We start from the raw sequence: 26,064 nt of genomic DNA, 5'->3' as shown, positions 1-26,064 counted from the left end.
GGACGTGGAACTAAATGCCATACCTTATTCCTCGTGAAGTTGTTGAGCTCCTCTTGCATTGCCAGTACCCAATCCGAATCTCTTAGTGCATCCTCCACCCTGTATGACTCAATAGAGGACACAAAAGAGTAATGTTCAAAAAAATGAGTGACTCGAGATCAAGTGGTTACCCCCTTATGAATATCGCCGAGGATGGAGTTCACGGGGTGATCTCTTTGAATCGCTTGGTGGACTCTTCGGTGTGGCGGTCTTTGACCCTGATCATCTTCCTTGTCTTGATCAACTTCATTTCCCCCTTGATCCTTGTCCTCATCTTGAGGTAGCTCATCCTCTTAATCTTCATCTTCATTGTCTTTGATCCTAAATTTCTTGATCATCTTCATCTCCTCCTTGATCAATGTCCTCCTCTTGAGGTGGCTCATCGTCTTGATCTTCTTCTTCTTCGTCTTGAGCCATTTCCTCATCTTGAGTTGGTGGAGATGCTTGCATGGAAGATGATGGTTGATCTTGTGCTTGTGGAGCTCTTCAGATTCCTTAGGATACACATCCCCAATGGACATGTTCCTAAGCGCCACGCACGGAGCCTCTTCATCATCTAATTCATCAAGATCAACTTGCTCCACTTGGGAGCCATTAGTCTCATCAAACACAATGTCACATGAAACCTCAACTAATCCAGTGGATTTGTTGAAGACTCTATATGACCTTGTGTTTGAATCATATCCTAGTAAAAAGCCTTCTACAGCCTTAGGAGCAAATTTAGAATTTCTACCTCTTTTAATAAGAATAAAACATTTGCTACCAAAGACTCTAAAATATGAAACATTGGGCTTTTACCGGTGAGGAGTTCTTAAGATGTCTTCTTGAGGATTCGGTGAAGGTAGAGCTGGTTGATGGAGTAGCAGGCGGTGTTAATCGCCTCAGCCCAAAACCGGTCCGGAGTCTTGTACTCATCAAGCATGGTCCTTGCCATGTCCAATAGAGTTCTATTCTTCCTATCCACTACACCATTTTGTTGGGTGTGTAGGGAGAAGAGAACTCATGCTTGATGCCCTCCTCCTTAAGAAAGCCTTCTATTTGTGAGTTCTTGAACTCCGTCCCGTTGTCGCTTCTTATCTTTTTGATCCTTAATCCAAACTCATTTTGAGCTCGTCTCAAGAATCCTTTTAAGGTCTCTTGGGTTTGAGATTTTTCCTGCAAAAAGAATACCCAAGTGAAGCGAGAATAATCATCCACAATTACAAGACAATACTTACTCCTGTTGATGCTTATGTAAGCGATCGGGCCGAATAAATCCATGTGGAGTAGCTCAAGCGGCCTGTCGGTCGTCATGATGTCCTTGTGAGCATGATGGGAGCCAACTTGCTTTCCTGCTTGACATGCGCTACAAACCCTGTCTTTCTCAAAATGAACATTTGTTAGACCCAAAATGTGTTCTCCCTTTAGAAGCTTGTGAAGATTCTTCATCCCAACATGGGCTAGTCGGCGATGCCAGAGCCAACCCATATTAGTCTTAGCAATTAAGCAAGTATCGAGTTTAGCTTTATTAAAATCAACTAAGTATAGTTGACCCTCTAATACTCCCTTAAATGCTACTGAATCGTCACTTCTTCTAAAGACAGTAACACTTATATCCGTAAAAAGACGGTTATAGCCCATTTTACATAATTGAGAAACGGAAAGCAAATTGTAATCTAAAGAATCTACAAGAAAAACATTAGAAATAGAATGGTCAGGTGATATAGCAATTTTACCAAGTCCTTTGACCAAACCTTGATTTCCATCCCCGAATGTGATAGCTCGTTGGGGATCATCGTTTTTCTCGTAGGAGGAGAACATTCTCTTCTCCCCTGTCATGTGGTTTGTGCATCCGCTATCAATTATCCAACTTGAGCCCCTGGATGCGTAAACCTGCAAAACAATTTAGGCCTTGTTCTTAGGTACCCAAACAGTCTTGGGTCCTTTGATGTTAGAAACAAGCACCTTGGGTACCCAAACACAAGTCTTGGAGCCCTTGTGTTTGCCCCCAACATATTTAGCAACTATTTTGCCTGATTTGTTAGTTAAAACATATGATACATCAAAAGTCTTAAATGAAATGTTATGATCATTTGATGTAGTAGGAGTTTTCTTTTTAGGCATTTTAACATGTGTAGAATGCCTAGAGCTAGATGCCTCATTCTTATACATAAAAGCATGATGAGAAATAGAATAAGATTTTTTAGCATGAATTCTCTAAATTTTGTGCTTAGGATAATTAGCAGGATATAAAATATAGCCCTCATTATCCTGAACTATGGGTGCCTTGCCCTTTACAAAGTTAGACAATCTTTTAGGGGCATTAAGCTTGACATTGCTTCCATGTTGGAAACCAATGTCATTCTTAATGCTAGGGCGTCTCCCATTATAGAGCATGCTTCTAGCAAATTTAAAATTTTCAATTTCAATCTCATGCTCACTAATTTTTGCAGTTAATTGAGCTATATGATCATTTTGTTGTTTAATTAAAGCAAGGTGATCATGAATAGCATCAACATTAACATCTCTACATCTAGTACAAATAGAAACATGATCAACAATAAATGTAAATGGTTTGCAAACATTTACTTCATCTAACTTAGATTTTATCATGGCATTTTCATCTTTAAGATAGGAAATAGATTCATTGCAAACATTTAACTCTTTAGCCTTAGAAATTAACTTATCATTCTTAGTTTTAAGGCTAGCAATGGATTCATTTAATTTATCAATCTTAGCAATTAAACTAGCATTATCATTTTTAAGATTGGTAATTGAATCATCACAAGCATTTAACTTCTCAACCTTAGCAAATAAATTAGAGTTCTCAGTTCTAAGGTTGGAAATAGTGTCATGGCAAATGCTAAGCTCCTTAGTCAAAATTTCATTTTTCTCTACTTCCTGAGCATAAGCATTCTTCACCTTAACATGCTTTTTATTTTCCTTAATAAGGAATTCCTCTTGGCTATCCAAGAGTTCATCCTTCTCATGAATAGCACCTATTAATTCATTCAATTTTTCCTTTTGATGCATGTTATGGTTGGCAAAAAGGGTAAGTAAATTATCCTCATCTTCACTAGAGTTACCCTCATCACTAGATGTTGTATATTTAGTGCAGGCTCTAGATTTTACCTTCTTCCTTTTGTCGTCCTTTGCCATGAGGCACTTGTGGCCGACGTTGGGGAAGAGAAGACCATTGTTGACGGCGATATTGGCGGCATCCTCGTCGGAATGGGAGTCGGTGGATCTCTCATCGGAGTCCCATTCCCGACACACGTGGGTATCGCCGCCCTTCTTCTTGTAGTACCTCTTCTTCTCCTTCTTCTTTCCCCTCTTGTCGTCACCCCTATCACTATCACTAGACATAGAACATTTTGCAATAAAATGACCAGGCTTACCACACTTGTAGCACACCCTTTTGGAGCAGGGTTTGTAGTCCTTCCCCCTCCTTTGCTTGAGGATTTGGCGAAAGCTCTTGATGATGAGCGCCATTTCCTCGTTGTCGAGCTTGGAGGCGTCGATGGGGAGCCTACTTGATGTAGAATCTTCTTTCTTCTCCTCCGTTGCTTTGAATGCAATGGGTTGCACCTCGGTTGTGGAGGTGTCGCCTTGCTTCAAGTTGACGATTTGTTTGGAGCCTTTGATCATCAACTCAAAGCTCACAAACTTCCCAATTACCTCATCGTGAGACATTAGCTTATATCTAGGATCACCACGTATTAATTGAACTTGAGTAGGATTATGAAATACGAGGGATCTTAGAATAACCTTGACCATCTCATGGTCATCCCACTTGGTGCTCCCGAGGTTGCGCACTTGATTCACTAAGGTCTTGAGCCAGTTATACATGGCTTGTGGCTCCTCTCCTTGGTTGAGGACGAATCGACCGAGCTCCCCCTCGATCGTCTCCCATTTGGTGATCTTGGTCATCTCGTCCCCTTCGTGCGCCGTCTTGAGGATGTCCCAAATTTCTTTGGCCGTCTTTAACCCTTGCACCTTATTATACTCCTCTCGACAAAAGAAGGCGAGGAGTATAGTTGTGGCTTGGGAGTTAAAGTACCGAATTTGGTCGGCCTCGTCCGAATCGTAGTCCTTGTCCCCTACCTTCGGTACCTGCGCTCCATACTCAACAATATCCCATATGCTTTTGTGGAGTGAGGTTAGATGATGCCTCATTTTATCACTCCACATACAATAATTCTCACCATCAAAAAATGGTGGTTTGCCTAGGGGAACGGAAAGTAATGGAGTGCGTTTAGAAATGCGAGGATAGCGGAGGGGCATCTTACTATACTACTTGCGCTCATGGCGCTTAGAAGTTACGGATGATGATTCGGAGCCGGAGGTGGAGGGTGACAAAGAGTCGGTCTCGTAGTAGACCACTTTCTTCATCTTCTTCTTCTTGTCACCTCTTCGTTGTGACTTGATGGAGGAAGCGGACTCCTCCTTATGCTTGTGACCAGACTCCCTTGAATGAGTTCTCCCTGAGCTTGTGGACTTGTCGCCGCCAGTCACGATCTCCTGACATCACTTTGGAGTGGTTAGACTCTAATGAAGTATCGGGCTCTGATACCAATTGAAAGTCGCCTAGAGGGGCTGGATAGGCGGAAACTAACTGGATAGGCGGAAACTAAAGTTTACAACTTTACACACACTACAAGCCGGGGTTAGCGTTAATAAAATGTTAATTCCGGGAGAGAGGGGAAAACAAATCAACCAAGATAATAAAGCGGATGACACGGTTGTTGGGTATATGCTTCGTCGCCGAAGGTCTTCTAGGAAGAAGCGGCTCTCGGCTGAAGCTGTTTGTATGAGACGGCCGAAGGTTCCTCTTCATGAAGCTTCGGTATTACAAACCGACTTAAAGATAGAATGACCTTTTAGTCCATAAAGGTCTGAGTCAATGTTGTAAACTTTTATGAGGGGCATAATTGTAATTCCTCACAGGCTGTGTCCTGTGCCTATAAATAGTGAACAGTATTCCTTTACTGTTCACACTTTTTCTGGTAATTGCAATCGCATCTCTCGGAAACCAACCTTTGCCAAGGCAGAGGTATTATTGTATTCAATGATTCAATATATTGAGTAAATATAATATAATTTGTCTATGATTTATTTACCACTTTTATACCCTTTATTTTATGTTGTCTTATAATATCTATTGAAATTTTATTACGAAGACTTAAGCTTCGTAATTATACTTTCATCTACCTTCGTCCAAGGCTCATTATCCTCAAGGGAATAATGTTTCATGGACGAAGGATGTTGACATTTAACATTTTATGTTGCCTTGTTCTTAATTCATAGCTTTTGAGAACAAGTCCCCAACATTGGCGAACTTGCTATGCGGCAAAACTTGATTTTAGTTGCACAAATAACATTGCCGAGTACGAAGCCCTGCTTCTGGGTCTTCGGAAGTTAAAAGCAATGGGAATCAGAAAGGCCATACTTAAAACTGATTCCCAGGTCGTTTCGGGTCATATTGACAAAAGTTGCAAGGCTAAAGATCCGAAGCTTGAAAAATATCTGGATATGGTTCGAAGAGTTGAAGCTTCCTTCGAAGGATTTTCTGTCAAAAATATCCCTCGAGGACAAAATGAGCATGCTGATTTTCTAGCTAAGTCAGCAGCACAGGGGCTGCCCTTACCTTCGGATGTGTTTTTTGAAACAATAAAAGCACCTTCGGTAGAACTTCTTGAAAGAGCAGTTCTCAATATATCTCCTGTTTATAGCGAAGATTGGAGAACTGAGATCATCTCTTACCTTCAGGGAAAATTCCTTTCAGATGACGAAACTTATAACAGAAGGATAGAGGCAAGAGCTCGTCCATATGTCATGATAGAAGGGGAGTTGTACAAGCATGGAGTTTGTGCTCCGCTACTCAAGTGTTTATCTAGAACCGAAGGCATAGAGTTGATGAAAGAAATACATGCAGGCCTGTGTGGATCTCACATTGGATCTAGGCCGTTACTTGGAAAAGTTTTCCGTCAAGGGTTTTATTGGCCGAAGGCAGCTTCGGATGCAGCGGAATTAGTTCAAAAATGCGAAGGTTGTCAGAAATGTGCAAGAGATCAAAAACAACCTTCATCCTTGACACAACTCATACAACCCATCTGGCCATTGCAAAGGTGGGGCCTTGACTTGTTGGGTCCACTACCACCGGCCCAAGGGAACTTAAGATATGTTGTAGTGGCTGTGGAATATTTTTCCAAATGGATTGAGGCAAAGCCTTTAGCCACAATAACTTCGGCCACCATTCAAAAGTTTTTCTGGCAGAATATTGTTTGTCGTTTCGGAGTACCAAAGGCCATCACTGTGGATAATGGAACACAGTTCGACTCCGAAGCTTTCAGAGATTTCTGTGAGCAAATTGGTACGAAGATCCATTTTGCATCAGTCAGACATCCAGAGTCAAATGGGCTCGTTGAAAGAGTCAACGGCATTATAATGACAGGAATAATGAAGTTAATCTTCAATCAACCCAGGGGAAAGTGGCCAGATCAGTTAACCAAAGTGGTGTGGAGCCACAACACAACAACATCAAGGTCTACAGGCTTTACTCCATTCAAGTTATTATTCGGTGACGAAGCAATAACTCCGGAGGAAGCAAAAACTGGATCAATAAGAATAGTAGCTTCGGCAGAATCAGGTTCTGAAGATGCTTATTCTGTGGAAAAAGATGCTTTAGAAGGGATCAGGCTTCAAGCTGTGGAGAATATCAATAAATATCAAGCCGAAACAATCAAGTGGCGAGATAGAAAAGTTCGGCTAAAGAATATTGAGCCAGGACATTTGGTGCTTCGGAGAGTGGCCAACCCAGACACAGTGGGCAAGTTGCAACTGAAATGGGACGGACCTTTCTTAGTAGCATCTTCGTCAAGACCCGGTTCATACAGATTGAAGGATATGGACGGCAACGACATTCCTAGATCTTGGAATGCGGATGAGCTTCGGCGATATTATGTGTAACTTGATGTAATTTTTTATGTTTTTTCTTTTTTATGGCACCCTTTTCCTTTCTAAAGGGGGAGAAAGGTTTTTAATGGGGCCATCATATGTAATTTCCTTTTTTAGTTCTATAAGAGCAAAATCCCCCAAGGAATGTAAATGTAAAAGCTGAGAGTGCACCATCGAGTGCCGAAAAGTAAAAGGCGAAGAAGCTCCAAAGTCGTTCCTAAGGGAATGCAGAGCATACAGCGAAAAGTCAACGCTGATTCCGCCAAAAGTAAAAGGCGAAGAAGCTCCAAAGTCGTTCCTAAGGGATTGCAGAGCTTACAGCGAAAAGTCAACGCTGATTCCGCCAAAAGTAAAAGGCGAAGAAGCTCCAAAGTCGTTCCTAAGGGAATGCAGAGCTGATGTGTGATTGCCTCTAAGGAAATAATGGCTATAAGTATGGCTTCGGATACGCGTTTGGACATTCATCTGCACATCACATTACATCATAGCATTTGCATTCATAAACATCCATCCAGGCATATATAGGATAATCATCATCATGGCATAAGTGCTTGCTTCGGCAAAAAAGAAAAAAAAAAGGAAGAAAGAGCTTCGTGTACAAAAAGGAGAGCTTCGGAAAGAAGGGAAATGTTGTTTTCTATGCTTCGCTGCGTACGAAAAGAAGGGAAGGTGTTTTTTCGCCTTCGGCTCAAAAAGAAAATTTCGTCCACATCAAAGCACGTCTCATACATCAATGGAAGGATAAGGATATATTACAAGGTATGAACAGAATTCGTTAAAGACAAGTTTTAGTTACATTTACAAAAGTTATCTCAAAAGTTTCTCAAGTACTGTCTACAGTCTACTATTTAGTCTCCAAGGAGCTTCAGCTTCGGCGTCTTTTTTTTTAATCATCGGCTTCGGCTTCGTCATCCTACATGAATAAGGTTGTTGTAAGTCAAAATCGAGCCTGCAGGAAGAGGTAAGCACAAGGTATGATTTCTTACTGGTTCAAGATGACTCCGAGCTTCGTCTCCAGCCTTTTCTCGCCCACCTTTTGTCCATATCATTTTTACAAATCTATTAGAGATACTTCGGGCGAGATCAGGAATGTCATCTAGGATTGATGGTGATAAAGTGAAATTTGGCCTATTGACAATCTTTCCATGATCGCAGCCAGCTTTTAGGAAAGCTGCAGCAGTGCCCCGAGAAGCCACCCAGGCACAGAAGTCACCATGCCCAGCTATGACTTCGTCGAGTTCGTCAATCTCACCCTCAATATGTTCGAAGGTTTTCGGTAGATCTTCAGCTGAGGGGGTGAATTTTTCACTGCTGGCTCCAACTGAGTGGAAAATTTTTCTTAATCGTTGAATGCATTTGTTGCTAAATTCCAAACATTTTTCTTGAAGGCTCGTCAATAGTTTTCTCAAATCTGAATTTTGTTGAGCTTCGGCTTCAAGTTTTGCATTAAGATCTTGCTTTTCTCGTTCAAACTGCTCAGATTGGCGGAGAAGCTTCGTGTTCAGTTCTGTTATTTTTGCTTCAGCTTCCGCCAATAAACCTTCGGTCGCCTGGAGCTCAAAGTTCTTTTTCTCGATAGCATCTGATTGCTCCTTTATTCTGCTTTCCAAATTTTCAATTATAACTTCGTGCTTCTTATCTTCAAAATCTTGCTGCATTTTCAAGGCTTTGCTCAACAGCATACTCTGCACGAAAACAACCTTCGTCAGACATGTTTTCATTATTAGAAACAATAAAAGCTAAGGGAAAAGTAGTTCACCTTGAAATTGGAATAAAATAAACTACCAACGATATGTTGTCGTCGGTAGCGGCTGATGTCTGTTTCTAGCTTCGGAAAACCGATACTCTTTGACAGAGTACCGATAACTTTGGCTCCAGTTTGATCTCGAATACAATCTAATTTTTCATCATCAATGCCTCCGAAGAGGAGTGCTCCAGGTTTGTATCCACAGGATTTGGCATACTCTCTAAGCTCTTCTATTTCAGCTTTTGACAGTTTTCCTCCAACTAAATTCTGGAACATGAAGGCTTCGTTTTCTGAAGCTTCATCAGCAATTTCCTTCCCTTTCCCCGACGCTGCGGTCACGGCCTCTTCGGTGGCGGTGGTAGCTTCTTCTGCAGCCATATCTAGCAGTATTCTGTCAATGTGTTCGATTGTGCTCTCCAGGTTCAAATCTTCAGCTGAGGCAGCCTCGGCAGCCGCGACCTCCGAAGGTGTAATTTCAATATTTGTCCCTTCCACAGTCGCTGGTGTTTTTTGAGCTGAAGCTCTTGGCGGTGTCTTGTCAATTACCTCTGTCACACCGATGATCCTCTGTCTCTTCACTTTAGTCGTTTTCTTCATTTTTTCGGGCTCCTTTTCCTTCTGAAAAAACTTTGTCAGTTGAGGCCCCAAAGGACTTAGCTTCGTAGGCAGGGATTCAGTCATTACCTTCAAAATTGCCTCCACATCAGTGGCAGAGGGTGATGCGGGGGATTTTTCTTCGTCGGATATTTTTCGTTTCGGAGAAGACGCTTTCCTCTTCTTTGGAATTTTCTTCTTTGGTGTCTCTTTTTCATCTTCATTTGAGGCTTCGGTTATCCTTTTCCTTTTCTGGCCTCCGACACCTTTGTTCAGATTTTCATAGTCAGGGTATTCAAAACCCAAGGCGTCCAGCACTCGATTAGCCTTCGCTTTGGACGGGTGCCGAGGGCTGCGGTCATCAATTGATCTTCTTTTTTGGAATAATTGCCAAGTATTTCATTGCACATTACTTCAATTGTATCTAGCCACTCTTGGCAAGGTGTTTTAAAGTACTTTTTAAACTTGAAATAGTAAGGTAAACGTACAAGTTCACCTTCTTTCTTTTCCCCCTTTAGCTTCGGCATTTCCCATTCTTTCAAACTGGGAAAAACTTTGAAAGCCAAAAACTCCTGAACCAGGTCCCTTGTGCTGATATGCTCTGCAATAATTCTGAATTCATTCATTGCTTGTTGTGTTGGACCTTCGGGTGTCATGTTGCAGCGAGGTCGGGTTTCTCCGAAGATTAGTTCGAGTGGACTTTGCACAAGTTTTTCCTTGTCGTCATCAACCTTGACATAGAACCACTCTGACTTCCAGCCTGCTGCCCATTTGCTTCGGTAGCTGATTACAGGAAACTTTGTGGTTTTCCGATAGGCGAAGTTATAGCAACCAAAATTGTCGTGCAATCCATCCTTTCTAGCCTTCGTCTGATAATGCAACTTGTGAACCCGGCAAAAGCTGTCCGCAAATGGCTCCACTGCTTGGCTTCGGAGTGCCCAGATATAAACACTAAGCCTAACGATAGCGTTAGGGGTCAGCTGGTGAAAATAGATACCGAATCGCTTCAGTACCTCTGCAATAATCCCATGTAGGGGGAATCTTAATCCAGCCTTTAGAAAGCTTTTGAAAATAACAATTTCATCCTTCTCCGGCTTTGGGGTAGTCTCTTCTCCCCCGAAGCGCAATAGCTTCTTCTGATTTTCAGAAAAAAAGCCCGACTTTACCATCTTGGAGAGATCAGCCTTCGAAACAGTAGATTTCCCGAAGTCCAAGTGGCTGGGTTTGCTTGGCATGGCAATACGATAATCATCTTCGGGATCAGTTTCCTTAATATCTTCTTCTTCTGCTTCAGCGATTGCTTGTTCTGCATCATCACTAGGAATCTTTTCCGAAGTCATCAGCCCGGATCGTTGCATGGCTTCGGAGATGGGAACAGTCTCCGAAGCTTCAGTTTCGCCCCCCTCACGCTCAACCCTGGCGGTAGAACGCACTCTGGCCATTTAATTATGAATTTGTGGAAATTTAATACTTTTTTCTTCCGAAGTTTTTTCTTCTGATGAAGCAGGCTTCAAACTGGAGCTTCGTTCGATTCCGACAGACAAGCTTTGGCGATGGTTAAAAATTTTGGCAGCAAAACAGTGCAAATAGCAATGAATGTTGTGGTAACTTCACACCTACTCGTCTGTTTATATAGTACTGCAGGTAAGAAGGCGAAGCGCCAGGATTTTTACACCAAGCGGACACCCGCTCGCACTCGCTGCGTGGTGGACCGCAGAGACCAAACAGTAACTCTGCAAGGTGGGGCCGCTACGCGCTGGGAAATTGAATCGTTTCTCGACAACGAGCTCAGGGAAGGTGTTTTTTAGACCTTCGGCACTCCGAAGCTTAAGAGACTTTTTCACGGATCAAGCTCGTTACGAAAAACGATCTAGCACCGCGAAAGGGGCTACTGTTGGGTATATGCTTCGTCGCCGAAGGTCTTCTAGGAAGAAGCGGCTCTCGGCTGAAGCTGTTTGTATGAGACGGCCGAAGGTTCCTCTTCATGAAGCTTCGGTATTACAAACCGACTTAAAGATAGAATGACCTTTTAGTCCATAAAGGTCTGAGTCAATGTTGTAAACTTTTATGAGGGGCATAATTGTAATTCCTCACAGGCTGTGTCCTGTGCCTATAAATAGTGAACAGTATTCCTTTACTGTTCACACTTTTTCTGGTAATTGCAATCGCATTTCTCGGAAACCAACCTTTGCCAAGGCAGAGGTATTATTGTATTCAATGATTCAATATATTGAGTAAATATAATATAATTTGTCTATGATTTATTTACCACTTTTATACCCTTTATTTTATGTTGTCTTATAATATCTATTGAAATTTTATTACGAAGACTTAAGCTTCGTAATTATACTTTCATCTACCTTCGTCCAAGGCTCATTATCCTCAAGGGAATAATGTTTCATGGACGAAGGACGTTGACATTTAACATTTTATGTTGCCTTGTTCTTAATTCATAGCTTTTGAGAACAAGTCCCCAACAATGGTGATTTGTTTTACCGAGGTTCGGTTCCAAAGAACCTAGTCCCCGTTGAGGTGGTCACAAAGACCGGGTCTCTTTCAACCCTTTCCCTCTCTCAAACGGTCACCTAGACCGAGTGAGCTTTCTCCTTAATCAAACGGGTCACTTAGACCTTGCAAGGACCACTACAAACTTAGTGTCTCTTGCTTTGATTACAAGTGTCTTGAGAACAAGAATGAGGAAGAAGAAAGCGATCCAAGAACAAGATCTCAAACAACACGAGCAAAAACTCTCTCTAGTCACTAGGAGTTTGGAGTGGATTTTGGACTTGGAGAGGCTTTGACTCTTTTGAATTGTGTCTTGTATTGATTGCACTAGCTCTTGTATTGATTGAGATGTCTGAAAAACTTGGATGCTTGGAGTGGTGGTGGTTGGGGGTATTTATAGTCCTCAACCACAACATAGCCGTTGGGGAGGCTGTCTGTCGATGGGCGCACCGGACACTGTCCGGTGCGCCAGCCACGTCACCCAACCGTTAGGGTTCTGTAGATTCTGACTGTTGGAGCGCTGAGTTCATGTCACATCGGACAGTCCGATGCGGCACCGGACAGGTGCTGTTCCCTGTCCGGTGCGCCTCTGACGCCTGCTCTGACTTTTGCGCACACTGTTCACGCACTGTTCACACTTTTGCAGACGACCGTTGCGCTGGATAGCCGTTGCTGCACTAGTACACCGGACGGTCCGGTGAATTATAGCGGAGCGGCGCCTGAGAAACCCGAAGCTGAAGAGTTTGGAGTCGATCGACCCTGGGCACCGGACATTGTCTGGTGGCACACCGGACAGTCTGGTGCGCCAGACCAGGGTTCTCTTCGGTTTCTTTTTGCTCCTTTCTTTTGAACCTTAACTTGATCTTTTTATTGGTTTGTGTTGAACCTTTAGCACCTATAGAATATGTAATCTAGAGCAAACTAGTTAGTCCAATTATTTGTGTTGGGCATTCAACTACCAAAATTATATTTAGGAAAAGGTTAATCCATATTTCCCTTTCACTTACGTCACACCCGGTTTTGGAAGATAAACCGAATGTGAACCATGTACGTGCCAGGATCAGAAATTCACGTACACGACGATTACATAAATGACTCATCATAGCACAATGCTTCAAATAACAATAAAGAGTAAGTAATAATATGAAAGACTAGAGTCATTTACAAAATATAATCAAAGTACACAGAATAGAAACGTAGCCAACGTAAATAAACCCACCACAGGCAGCTGACTGGGGGAGGTCGCTAGCCTAATCCTCGAACTCGCCAAAATCCTGGAACTCTTGGAGATCCGCCTCGACGCCTTCTTCTTTACCTGAGCATAGATTGCACCAAAGGCAACCTAGTGTTTTGTGAAAGCAAGGGTGAGTACACATCAACGTACTCAGCAAATGTCCCGTTTGGCTGAGGTGGACTAGCTTTATGTGGAGTTAAGGTCAAAGCAGTTGCTTTTAGTTGGTCAAGTATTTATTATTAGTGGGAGCCAAGTTTTAGCAATAACCAACCTATGAACCATTTCCTCATCGAGGAACATCATTATCATCATCGAACCAAAATAATAAGTAGAACCATTGTATATCGAACCAACTGTATCTCAAATCATATGTATCTCTAATCAAAGAGGATCCCAAGGCCGCTCATAACCGTGAGCACGACTGATATATCAGTTTCTAACCCTCTGCAGAGGTCACACACTTTACCCAGGAGTCATGATTCCCTTTATGCCCGGGGAGAGCTAATCCCCATTGACCCTACCTAGGTGGCCTGGCAGGGTATCACTACGTAGCCTTTACAAAGACTCCCCTGGTGCATAGCTGCTCGTTAGGTTTCGCCAGTCGTACAAACGCAGTACACATCCCCAAGGTGGGTGACTAACAAAACCAAATCGAATGAACCTCTGAACCCCACCTTAGCAGAGCGAGCACTACGCCCCGGTCCCTATTGACGGCCCTCCGGCAAAGCCAACTATACCCTCAGGTTCATCTAATTAATCAGCTAAGGGCGTCCCATTCCACCCTCATGGCTGCACTGTTATCCCGGGTGGTCACTCCACGAACAGGTCCTTACAGAGAGATACTCAGGGAAAATGGCCCGAGCCCCCTAAAATATCACAAGATCATCATCGGGATAACATCATCGTATCATAAATATTCACATCATGTTCATTGATTAAAGTAAAGCAATAGCATGAAGCTATCCATAATAACCCAAAAGGTAATCAAGGACAAGGTAAATAGAAAGCTAGTCAATCCTTAGGTTTCAATTAAGTAATGCGGGACGGTGAATTATAAAGTATGTAGGACATAATAGGTCAGAGGACACTTGCCTTCACCAAACAGATGCTCAGGGTCTTCAATCTCGTAGAACTCAGAGAGCTTGATCACTTGGTCGCCAATGCTTGATCATCGATTCCTCGAAGCGCGGAAACAAATCGCGATCTAATTGCAATGCGACGCGAAGATGAACAAGCACAAGCAAACAAACATATATATGCATAAGAACATTACACCATACAAGATAAAATATTATAAGAACATGCAACATAAAATAGAGCTCGATTCTATGGTCATTCGAGGGAAAGAAACGCGACGGTCGAAACTACGGTCGAGAGGTTAACGTGTTTACACTAAGCAAGTATTAATTAGAATATTCAATTTGAAATAATTATATTAATTGATATTAATCAAATGTAAATTAATACTACTGCTTAGTTTTAACTAACTTACTATTTTAATAGTTGACAGTTAAGCAAGTAACTTAATTAATATGAGCGATTCTAAACGAGACGAATTAACGACGTGCAAACACGATGTGCGCGACGCGCAGACAACGCGTGATGCGCGCGAACGGCACACGGCAAGGTGCGCGACACACGCGAATGACGCGCGATAACGCGTGCGAACAACACACGCGACACTCGTGAACAACACGTGACGACGCGCGCGAAACAGCACCGCGGCACGCGTACGGTACGTGCGGACCAACATGCGAAACTAATCTATAAACAACGTGATTAAACTAAATATTAAATAACTAAAAGTGGTTAAGTTAACATTAACCATGTTAGTTTATTATCAAGGTGCAAGTTGGAAACTAATCATAATCTAATTGGAGTGTTAATCCAATCAATATTAGTTGAACAAACATTAAATAAATTATTTAAAATATGAGACCTGATAGATTAACGTTATTAACGTGAGTGCTCATAAGCGAAAACAATTTATTATCACGAACACACGTTGCACGACCAATGTGTTCGACACGCGAGACAGCACGTGCCACACGCAACAACGCGCGAACCAGACACACGAACAACATGACGACGACGAGCTCTGCACGTGCGAACAGCGCATAGACAGTGCAACGACGCGCACGACACACGAAAGCCGCTAACAGACATCGTGTTTATACTAAACACTTATTAATTAAAATATTTGAACAGACATTAATCATATTAACTTGTATTTATAAAGCGCTAATAAAATTATAAAATTAGTTCTATTTAAATTGTTATTCTAAAATATCGAATGAACAAATAATTCACAAATTAATTAACACTTGCGTCGTGACAAAAGAATGCTACTAACACGCGGGGTAGACGAACGGGTTCGGGGGTATACGAGCATCGTCTACGGGTAGACGAACGTCGTCTAGGGGTAGACGGATGTCCTCGAGATCCCGACGACATGCCGCACACATGCTACAGTGAGCGCGCTACAAGAACACAGTTCTGGGGCTGTCGCTTATCTGGGGTTTGACGAATCGTGGTCACGCTAAGTAAATATCAACTATAGTGTTTTACCTCAACTTAGTTGTATTAACAATTATCTATCATATATCCCAACACCTTTAATACTTATCCCGGATTACTTGGTTACGCTAATATTTGTCGATTCAATATGTAATGGATTAACCAACTCAATCAACTTTACGCGGGAAAAAATATTAACGCGCGCAAAGCGCGCGACGCGAACCTGGTGCGCATGACACGCGAACAGCGACTGCGTGCTTGGACGAGTGGCTAGGCAAGCGTCGTCGGAGTTCCGACACGCGATGAATGACAATGACGTATATCGCAGACACGCAGTGACAGCGGCGATCGCGACTAGGGACTCATGCCACGGTCGCGCACGGGTCGAGACACCGGGGGGTCGGCTATGGCATCCTGCGCAGGGACTGCGCGAGTTGGCCGCGCCAGCCACACCGGCCGCGTGCCGTGCAGGGGAGCCGCACCAGGGCACCGGGTCGCAGGTGGGCCGCACGACGACGGCTGGGGGAGGGTGCGACGCGCTGGGCAGGCCGAGTAGGCGGCGGCACGCTAGGGTTTGGGAGGGCGCGACTGCTGGGCTGCGGTGGGCCACGCGCGCTGCTGGGCAGGGGGATGCGCGTGGGCTGGGGTAGGCTGGTGGAGTGGCGCTGGGCCGCTCAAGCGGAGAGGGGGGAGGAAGAGCGGGGTGGGCCTCACGGGGGTGGGCTAGGGAGCTGGACTGGCCGAGAGGGAGGAGGGGGGAAGGGATGGGCCAGGATTGGGGAAAGGATTATGGGCTTTTTCTTTTATGATCCTCTTCTTTTCTTTATCTATTTCTTTTCTTCCCTTTCTATTTAAATTTAATTTTAGTTTTGAATTACAAATATACCATGCCTTATGAATCTAGATGTATGCACAACAAAGCACAATCATCATAGAAAATAGATGCTCCAGCTTGATGCAATAATCAAAAACCCTCTAGGGTTTTAATTTATTAGGTTTAAACATAGATATAAAAGAAAATAATTTCTCACTCTTTAGGCAAAAGAAAAGAAAATCCTGGAAAAGAGAAGGTAACACCTGAATTTGGTGGATATTGGAAAAGAAATTTTATGCCCCCAAATTCAGGGTGTTACAACATTACATATATTGGTCAAGGCATGACAAATTTGCAATGAAATAACTTATGCCTAAGAATACTTACCACCATATAGAACGTACCATTTGTTGTATCAATTGAAAGGTCTTACTATATGAGATGGTGTCATCTAAGTATTCTTCTTTTCTTCATTTGTGGATGAAAGGGAAATGTGCCCTTGGGCCATTTCTATAATGTTTTGGTGATTAAGTGTCCAACACATAGTGATGAGATATTATGTGCCAAACAAGCAAAAAGTGCAAATCATGTAACAAGGTATGTTTCTAGACTTAGTACTTTGTTTTGAGTACTAACATATTTTGTCTAAGTGCTAGAAACAGATAAAAGAAAAGAAGAAAAGAATTGCAAGTGACTTGGCTGTGTACAGCCAAAGTCCAACTCAGTCTGGCACACCAGACTGTCCGGTGGCTTCCGGTGAACAGGCCACTCTCGGGAAAAATCGGCGGCGTACGGCTATAATTCACCGGACTGTCCGGTGGTGCACCGGACTGTCCGGTGGTGCACCGGACTGTCCGGTGAGCCAACGGTCTCCAGCGCAACGGTCGGTCGCGCAATCCGCGGGTGACGCGTGGCCCACGCCAACGGTCGGTAGGGGCACCGGATTGTCTAGTGTGCACCGGACAGTGTCCGGTGCGCCATCAGGCCCGGAGCTGCAACGGTCATCTGCGCCAGAATAGGAAGGAGATCAGCATCGGACCGTCTACAGTGACTGTCCGGTGGCGCACCAGACTGTCCGGTGCGCCACTCGACAGAAGGCAAGGATGGTCTTCCTTGTTGTCCTCCAACGGCTCCTAGCTGCCTTGGGGCTATAAAAGGGACCCCTAGGCGCATGGAGGAGTCACCCAAGCATTCAAGAAACATTCTAAGACAGACTCCAACTTCGCGCATTTGATTCTTTGAGATAGTGACTTGAGCTCCATTTGAGTTGTGAACTCCGTGCGTTGTGTTTTGAGCTCAAGTTGTGACTTGTGTGCGTGATTGTGCTGTGATTTGAGTCTTGTGTGTGTTGCTCTCCCCTCCCTTACTTCCATACATCTTTTGTGATCATCATTGTAAGGGCGAGAGGCTCCAAGTTGTGGAGATTCCTCGCAAACGGGAGAAAGACAAAGAAAGGAAAACCCGTGGTATTCAAGTTGATCATTGGATCACTTGAAAGGGGTTGAGTGCAACCCTCGTCCATTGGGACACCACAACGTGGAAGTAGGCAAGTATTACTTGGCCGAACCACGGCATAAAAATCGCGTGTCTCTTGTGTGCTTTCTCTTTGATTATTTGTGTTCACAAGAACTCGCTTCAAGCTACTTAGCCATTCTAACTCTCATAATCAAGTTTTGTGGCTATTAGTGTTGAATTTGATAGGATCACCTATTCACCCCCCCCCCCCTCTAGGTGCTCTCAATTGGTATCAGAGTCGTTCTCTTCACGTAAGGGACTAATCGCCCGAAGAGATGGATCCTAAGGGAAAGGGGATGGTGGTCAACGAGAAGGAGAAGGAGTCCCTCTTCAACGAGCCAAGGGATGACAAGCCCACTCACTCAGGATCGAGTCACAAGAAGAGGGACAGAAAGAAGAAGAGGTGCATCAAGAAGATCATCTACTACGACAGCGACACCTCCTCTTCTTCACCAAGAGACGACGACGACGATGACTCGTCTAAAAAGAAACCGATTAATCAAAACTATTCATTTGATTATTCTCGTATTCCGCTCAATTCCAATGCGCATTTGCTTTCAATTCCACTTGGTAAACCTCCACACTTTGATGGAGAAGACTATTCTTTTTGGAGTCACAAAATGCGTAGTCACTTATTTTCTCTCCATCCTAGTATTTGGGAGATAGTTGAAAATGGAATGCATTTTGATAGTACGGATAACCCTGTGTTTATCAATGAGCAAATTCATAAGAATGCAGAAGCTACCACTGTTTTGCTAGCATCCTTGTGAAGAGATGAATACAACAAGGTGAGCGGCTTGGACAACGCCAAGCAAATTTGGGATACCCTCAAGATATCACATGAGGGAAACGACGCCACCATGATCACCAAAATGGAGTTGGTGGAAGGCGAGCTGGGAAGGTTCGCGATGATCAGGGGAGAGGAGCCAACACAAACATACAACAGGCTCAAGACCCTGGTCAACAAGATTAGGAGCTATGGAAGCACAAGATGGACGGACCATGACGTAATTGACCCCCATCTTGTCAACCTTATTCGTGAGAATCCCAGGTACACCAAGATGACACCCGAGGAGATTCTTGGGAAGTTTGTGAGCGGGCGCATGATGGTGAAGGAGGCTCGATATGTGGACGATGCTCTAAACGGTCCACTACCCGTCCACGAGCCTCAAACCGTTGCCCTCAAAGCAACCAGCAGCAGGGAGACGCTACCAAGCAAGGTGGCATAAGTGGAGGCCGCTGGCCTCAACGAAGATGAGATGGCGCTTATCATCAAGCGCTTCAAGACCGCACTAAAAGGACGCAAGGAGTACCCCAACAAGAATAAGACAAGGGGAAAGCGCTCCTGCTTTAAATGCGGTAAGACTGGTCATTTTATTGCTCAATGTCCCGATAATGAAAATGACCAGGGGGAAGAAAGACATGGGAAGAAGGAGAAGAAGAAAAGCTATAGGAAGGCGAAAGGCGAGGCTCACCTTGGCAAAGAATGGGATTCAGACTGCTCTTCATCTGACTCTAACGATGAAGGACTGGCAGCCTCGGCCTTCAACAAATCTTCGATCTTCCCCAACGAACGCCACACTTGCCTCATGGCCAAGGAGAAAAAGGTAAGTGTTCGAAATACCTCTAAGTATACTACTTCTAGCGATGATGATTCTAGTGATGATGAAGTAGATTACACCGATTTATTTAAGGGCTTATATAGAGCTAAAGTAGATAAAATCAATGAATTAATTGATGCTCTAAATGAAAAGGATAGATTGTTAGAAAAGCAAGAGGATATTTTATATGAGGAGCATGATAAGTTTGTTAGTGTGCAAAAATCTCTTGCTTTAGAGATTAAAAGGAATGAAATGCTATCTTCTGAGTTATCTACTTGCCATGAAACTGTGTCTAGTTGGAAGAATGTAAATGATGATTTAAATGCTAAGCTAGAGGAGGCAAATAAATCTAGTTCATGTGTAGAGCATGTTAGTATTTGTAATAGATGTAAGGATTTTGATGTTGATGCTTGTGATGAACACCTTATGTCTATTACCAAATTAAATGATGAGGTGGCAAGTCTGAATGCTCAACTTAAGACTTGCAAAATTAATTTTGATCAATTAAAATTTGCTAGGGATGCCTACACCGTTGGTAGACACCCCTCTATTAAGGATGGACTTGGTTTTCGAAAGGAAACCAAGAACTTAACAAGCCAAAAGGCTCCCGTTCTCAACAAGGAGAAAGGGAAGGCTCCTATGGCTAGTAGTTCTCAAAAATGTCATGCCTACATTTATGATAGAAAATTTTCTAGAAATGCTCATTATAATAGGAGTTATGATGCGTTTAAATCACAAGCTATGTTTGCTTCTAGCTCTACTTTTGTGCATGGTAGGCCTAGGAGAAATTATGTTGTGCATCATGTGCCTAGGAGAGTATGTAATGAACCCTCTACTTTTTACCATGCTTGCAATACTTCATTTGCGCTTGTATGTAAGAATGAAAAAGTAGTTGCTAGAAAGATGGGATCCAAATGCAAGGGAGACAAGACTTGTATTTGGGTTCCAAAGGCTATTGTAACTAACCTTGTAGGACCCAACAAGAGTTGGGTACCTAAAACCCAAGCGTAAATTGTCTTGCAGGTTTATGCATCCGGGGGCTCAAGCTGGATTATCGACAGCGGATGCACAAACCACATGACGGGGGAGAAGAAGATGTTCACCTCCTACGTCAAGAACAAGGATTCCTAGGATACGATCATCTTTGGAGATGGGAACGAAGGCAAGGTCAAAGGCTTGGGCAAGATAGCCATCACTAACAAGCACTCCATATCAAACCTATTTCTAGTAGAGTCGCTTGGTTACAACCTCCTATCTGTAAGTCAATTGTGCCACATGGGCTACAATTGTTTGTTTACAAATGTTGATGTTTCTGTCTTTAGAAGGAGTGATGGTTCATTAGCATTTAAGGGTGTATTAGACGACAAGCTCTACTTAGTTGATTTTTCGAAAGAAGAGGCCGATCTAGATGCATGCTTAATAGCTAAGACTAGCATGGGCTGGCTGTGGCATCACCGTCTAGCACATGTTGGGATGAAGAACCTTCATAAACTTCTAAAGGGAGAACATCTGTTAGGACTAACCAATGTCTGCTTCGAGAAAGATAGACCTTGTGCAGCTTGTTAGGCAGGGAAACAGGTGGGAAGCACTCATCACAGCAAGAATGTGATGACAATATCAAGACCACTGGAGCTTCTTCACATGGACCTCTTCGGACCCGTTGCCTATCTTAGCATCGGGGGAAGTAAGTATGGTCTTGTAATTGTTGATGACTTTTCTCGCTTCACTTGGGTGTTCTTTTTGCAGGATAAATCAGAAACCCAAGGGACCCTAAAGCACTTTCTAAGGAGGGCTCAAAATGAATTTGAGCTCAAGGTGAAAAATATAAGAAGCGACAATGGGTTCGAGTTCAAAAATATGCAAGTGGAGGAGTATCTTGATGAAGAAGGCGTCAAGCACGAGTTCTCCGCTCCCTACACACCACAGCAAAACGGTGTGGTAGAGAGGAAGAATAGGACGCTAATAGACATGGCGAGGACGATGCTTGGAGAATTCAAGACCCCCGAGCGGTTTTGGTCGGAAGTTGTGACACAGCCTGTCATGCCATAAACAGGCTATATCTGCATCGTCTCCTCAAGAAGACCTCCTACGAACTCCTTACCGGTAACAAACCCAATGTCTCGTACTTTCATGTATTTGGGAGCAAATGCTACATTTTGGTGAAGAAAGGTAGACATTCCAAATTTGCTCCCAAAGCTGTAGAAGGGTTTTTACTAGGGTATGACTCAAATAGAAAGGCGTATAGAGTGTTCAACAAATCATCGGGTTTGGTTGAAGTTTCTAGCGACGTTGTATTTGATGAGACTAATGGCTCTCCAAGAGAGCAAGTTGATCTTGATGATATAGATGAAGATGTTCCAACGGCCGCAATGTGCACGATGGCGATTGATGATGTGCGACCACAGTAACAACAGGAGCAAGATTAGCCTTCTTCCTCTACAATGGTGCATCCCCCAACTCAAGATGATGGACAAGTTCATCAAGAAGAGGCATGTGATCAAGGGGGAGCACAAGAAGAACAAGTGATGGAGGAAGAAGCACCAAGTGCCCCTCCAACCCAAGTCTAAGCGACGATCCAAAGAAATCACCCCATGGATCAAATTCTGGGTGACATAAGCAAGGGAGTAACTACTCGCTCAAGATTAGCTAATTTTTGTGAGCATTACTCATTTGTCTCTTCTATTGAGCCTTTCAGGGTAGAAGAGGCCTTACAGGATCCGGACTGGGTGTTGGCCATGCAGGAAGAGCTCAACAACTTCAAGAGGAATGAAGTTTGGAGCCTCGTGCCACGTCCAAAGCAAAATGTTGTGGGAACCAAGTGGGTGTTCCACAACAAACAAGACGAGCACGGGGGTGGTGACATGAAACAAGGCTCGACTTGTGGCAAAAGGTTATGCCCAAGTCGCAGGTTTGGATTTCGAGGAGACTTTTGCTCCTGTGGCTAGGCTAGAGTCTATTAGAATATTATTAGCCTATGCCTATTGGGGACTTGTTCTCAAATGCTTCGAGTTAAGAACAAGGCAACATAAAAAGTGTTAAATGCTAAAGTCCTTCGTCCTTCGAAGCATTATCTCCCCTCGGATATAATGTTTTTCGGATGAAGGTTATGAAGGACAAATTTTCATAAGCGTAATAAATGATGAAGAAGGATTCATATGCAAGATATAAAAAATAACATAAACGCTTTAAAAATTATTATTAATTTATTCTTATTTGCGTTACTGTATTAACAATAACAAATTATAAATGTACCTTCGGCTCGAAGGAAAGCAAGGGTACAAGCGTGACACAAAAGCAAATGCCAAGTCAGCGTGAACAGTACAGGGATACTGTTCACCTATTTATAGGCACGGGACGCAGCCCATGTAAAATTACACCCATGCCCTTTACATTTGCTAATGATCCTATAGTAATCCATTGAGGTCTGAATAGCCTTTTCCTTTTTAAGTTGGTTCCCTTTTCTGCTATCATGCCGAAGCTCTCCTGCACATAGCTTCGGCTCTGCGCCAACCTTCGTGTTCTTTGTGCCTCTTCATGTTGTAGTTCTGATCCAAGTCCGAAGATACCTGCTCATGTATTATACTCCAGAAACATTGTTAAATCATGTTTTTGAGGACCTTCGGAAGCCGAAGGCCCCCAACAATGCCGCTCACCATTCTTTCAGATTATTTCAAATGGATGTAAAGAGCGCTTTCCTCAATGGGCCAATCAAGGAGGAGGTGTACGTAGAACAACCCCTTGGCTTTGAGGATGACAGGTACCCTGACCACGTGTTCAAGCTCTCTAAGGCGCTCTATGGACTTAAGCAAGCCCCAAGAGCATGGTATGAATGCCTTAGAGATTTCTTAATTGCTAATGCTTTCAAGGTTGGGAAAGCCGATCCCACTCTTTTCACTAAGACTTGTAATGGTGACCTTTTTGTGTGCCAAATTTATGTCGGTGACATAATATTTGGTTCTACTAATCAAAAGTCTTGTGAGGAGTTTAGCAGGGTGATGACTCAAAAATTTGAGATGTCAATGATGGGCGAGTTGAACAACTTCCTTGGGTTCCAAGTGAAGCAACTCAAGGACAACACCTTCATCTCCCAAATGAAGTACACTCAAGATCTTCTCAAGCGGTTTGGGATGAAGGACGCCAAGCCCACAAAGACACCGATGCGAACCGACGGACATGTCGACCTCAACAAAGGAGGTAAGTCCATTGATCAAAAGGCATACCGGTCTATGATAGGGTCATTACTTTATTTATGTGCTAGTAGACCGGATATTATGCTTAGCGTATGCATGTGTGCTAGATATCAATCTAATCCAAGGGAATGTCACCTTGTGGTCGTTAAGCTGATTCTTAGATATTTAGTTTCTACGCCTTGCTTCAGGATTTGGTATCCAAAGGGGTCTACCTTTCACTTGATTGGATATTCAGACTCCGATTATGCTGGATGCAAGGTTGATAGGAAGAGTACATCAGGGACATGCCAATTCCTAGGAAGGTCCCTGGTGTCTTGGAGCTCAAAGAAACAAACCTCCGTTGCCCTATCCACCGCTGAGGCCGAGTACGTTGTCGCAGGACAGTGTTGCGCGCAACTACTTTGGATGAGGCAAACCCTCCGGGACTTTGGCTACAATCTGAGTAAAGTCTCACTCCTATGTGACAATGAGAGTGTAATCCGCATGGCGGATAATCCTATTGAACACAGCCGCACTGAGCACATAGACATCCGGCATCACTTTCTAAGAGACCACCAGCAAAAGGGAGATATCGAGGTGTTCCATATTAGCACCGAGAACCAGCTAGCTGATATCTTTACCAAGCCGTTGGATGAGAAAACCTTTTGCAGGTTGCATAGTGAGCTAAATGTCTTAGATTCGCGTAACTTGGATTGATCTATAGCATACATGTGTTTTATGCCTTTGATCATGTTACTTATACATTTATGCAATTTGTTGCTTATTTATGGTGCTCAAGTTGTGCAAGGGATCCCCGGACCTCACAAGTCCATGTGTGAATGATGCACATGTTTAGGGGGAGATGTGCTACAACTTGACCCTTTGAGACTAACCTTTGTGTTTGAGTAAACTTGTTGTAGTCTCAAAGGTGAATTGAAAGGGAAAGGTGAACTTGGACCATGCAAAGACTTCCACTGCACTCTGGTATTATTGTACTCACCTCCAAGTTCATTCTTATGCTCTTATTGCCCTTGTGCTCTTAATTGACAATTTTGGTGAGGCAATGAGGTTAAAGGGCCAAAAATGATCCTGTTTTGGTGCTTAATGCCAAAGGGGGAGAAATTAAGGCCAAAGCAAATGGATCAGCTACCACTTGAGAATTTTGAAAATAGTAGAGTTAGGATTTTTTTTGATTTGTCCAAAATACTCTTATTACAAAATTTGGCCTCTTGTGGGGGAGAATTTTTTATTATGGCAAAAGGGGGAGTTTTTGGTACTTGATCAATTTTTCGATTGGAATATCTCTCTTTGTGCCTAAACAAGTGTGTTCGACTTAGAGATAGGAAAATGAATTTGATTTGCAAAAACAAACCAAGTGGTGGCAAAGAATGATCCAAATATGCCAAATTAGAGTCAAAAACAATTTGGTCTTCAATTTGAATCGATGTTGCATGTTTTGCATTGATTTTTGATGTGTTGGCATAAATCACCAAAAAGGGGGAGATTGAAAGGGAAATGTGCCCTTGGGCCATTTCTATAATGTTTTGGTGATTAAGTGTCGAACACATAGTGATGAGATATTATGTGCCAAACAAGCAAAAAGTGCAAATCATGTAACAAGGTACGTTTCTAGACTTAGTACTTTGTTTTGAGTACTAACATATTTTGTCTAAGTGCTAGAAACAGAGAAAAGAAAAGAAGAAAAGAATTGCAAGTGACTTGGCTGTGTACAGCCGAAGTCCAGCTCAGCCTGGCACACCGAACTGTCCGGTGGTGCACCGGACAGTGTCCGGTGCGCCAGGCTGGCTTCCGGTGAACAGGCCACTCTCGGGAAAAATCGGTGACGTACGACTATAATTCATCGGATTGTCCGGTGGTGCATCGGACTGTCCGGTGAGCCAACGGTCGCCAGCGCAACGGTCGGCCGCGCAATCCGCGGGCGACGCGTGGCCCGCGCCAACGGTCGGCTGGGGGCACCGGACTGTTTGGTGTGCACCGGACAATGTCCGGTGCGCCATCAGGCCCGGAGCTGCAACGGTCATCTGCGCCAGAATAGGAAGGAGATCGGCACCGGACCGTCTATAGTGATTGTCTGGTGCACCACTCGACAGAAGGCAAGGATGGCCTTCCTTGTTGGCCTCCAACGGCTCCTAGCTGCCTTGGGGCTATAAAAGGGACCCCTAGGCGCATGGAGGAGTCACCCAAGCATTCAAGAAACATTCTAAGACTTCTAGACTCCAACTTCGCGCATTTGATTCTTTGAGATAGTGACTTGAGCTCCATTTGAGTTGTGAACTCCGTGCGTTGTGTTTTGAGCTCAAGTTGTGACTTGTGTGCGTGATTGTGCTGTGATTTGAGTCTTGTGTGTGTTGCTCTCCCCTCCCTTACTTCCG

Source organism: Zea mays, chromosome 2, assembly GCF_902167145.1.
Source record: "Zea mays cultivar B73 chromosome 2, Zm-B73-REFERENCE-NAM-5.0, whole genome shotgun sequence".
NCBI classification, from domain to species: domain Eukaryota; kingdom Viridiplantae; phylum Streptophyta; class Magnoliopsida; order Poales; family Poaceae; genus Zea; species Zea mays.
The sequence above is the reverse complement of the archived record's forward strand: the minus strand, read 5'-3'. Positions refer to the sequence as shown.